Source organism: Colobus angolensis, unplaced genomic scaffold (genome assembly GCF_000951035.1).
Source record: "Colobus angolensis palliatus isolate OR3802 unplaced genomic scaffold, Cang.pa_1.0 Scaffold247, whole genome shotgun sequence".
Taxonomy (NCBI): Eukaryota; Metazoa; Chordata; class Mammalia; order Primates; family Cercopithecidae; genus Colobus; species Colobus angolensis.
The window spans coordinates 1,708,486-1,709,190 of record NW_012115677.1 but is presented as its reverse complement, the minus strand read 5'-3'; the positions used below and the strand labels follow the sequence as shown (position 1 = coordinate 1,709,190).

Below are 705 nucleotides of genomic sequence, written 5' to 3'. Positions count from 1 at the left end.
AACCCGGGAGGTGGAGCTTGCAGTGAGCTGAGATCTGGCCACTGCACTCCAGCCTGGGCGACAGAGCCAGACTCTGTCTCCAAAAAAAAAAAAAAAAAAAGGAACAGCTAGAGGCAGCTGAATGAATAAATACATGTTAACGTTACATAAAGAGGAAAAAAAGCAATACTTGAGCACATGGACTTAAAATAGTGTCCAGGTAGCTGTGTCCTTGGCATCCCAGTGATCTGGGTCTTCATCTTTGATTTTCTCCAGCAGGTAGACACTAAGTAGATCCAGGCCCCAGGGCGGGAAATGCTTCTCTATCAGATGTTACCTATCAAATAAAATGAGCCTTTGATTGCCTCCTAAAAAAAAAAGCCCCGGCATCATCTTTCCTAGTTGGGCTGATGAGGTTTGGTCCAGGAAAATGGAATTTTGTTATGCTTATAAAAATTATTTGGCCAAATGTTTTCAATCCATTGCTCCTAGTTCATTGCAGAAAACGCAGAAATTTTTTCCTCAGTTAATCTTTACCAAGTATTGGTTTTTTCAAAAAACACTGGAGGACAGTCACCCTTTGGGTTTTTAAGGCTTTTCCACTGGAAACAAGCACTAAACCTGTATGACTTCCTAAAATTAGCAATGAGCCCGCTGCTGAGTCCATTGCATTAGTGGGGTTTTTTTTTTTTTTTTTAATGCTCTGTACTTAGCACAAGCAACACT

At 41.0% G+C, this 705-nt stretch overlaps 1 long non-coding RNA gene across 1 annotated transcript in view; it reads left to right on the top strand.

The window, feature by feature from the left end:
* The window catches only part of LOC105514525, a 1,038-nt gene extending 679 nt beyond the window's left edge, over positions 1-359 (top strand). Inside the window, exon 2 of the long non-coding RNA XR_001002193.1 lies at positions 112-359. This is a non-coding gene — a long non-coding RNA (uncharacterized LOC105514525). The remainder of the gene's footprint in view (positions 1-111) is intronic.
* The last annotated feature ends 346 nt before the right edge of the window (positions 360-705 follow it).